Raw genomic sequence first — 519 nt, 5'->3', positions numbered from 1 at the left:
TTATGTTCAAAATAACTACAAAATGTCATGCCTTTGAAAAATAAAGAGAACAACAGAATGCGCTGCTTTAGCTCCTTGAGCATCTTACTGGCGCATGCCGCAAACATGAACCACAGGGAATACTTGTCTTTTAAAAGGCTTCATTTAGATGATTTGACGTTAAATGCATCATATACTGTAAGTCACTTTGGAATAAATCACAGTAGGCCAATGTATCATGATAAAAAAAGCGACTTTACAGTCTGGAAATACTTTAGGCTATAGCAAATTATTTCTCGGACCCCCTATCACTTTAAGAACCGCTGGTCTACACAGAAGAAAGACCTGTCTAGACTCTGCCCCGGTACGAGTTGTGTCGAGCTATTCATTAGTCTGTTTGATGAGAAAAATATGAAATTGATAAAGTGGGTTATTAATCTGTACAACTGCAGCAGTGGAGGACTATTATTCTGCTGCGTGATACTGATTTTTTAAGCCTTTTATTTAGATAGGACAGTAGGTCGACAGGAAGCGAAGTGG

This window comes from Sinocyclocheilus anshuiensis, unplaced genomic scaffold (genome assembly GCF_001515605.1).
Source record: "Sinocyclocheilus anshuiensis isolate Anshui unplaced genomic scaffold, SAMN03320099.WGS_v1.1 scaffold4, whole genome shotgun sequence".
In the NCBI taxonomy this organism is placed as follows: Eukaryota; Metazoa; Chordata; class Actinopteri; order Cypriniformes; family Cyprinidae; genus Sinocyclocheilus; species Sinocyclocheilus anshuiensis.
Note: the sequence above shows the minus strand (reverse complement) of the source record.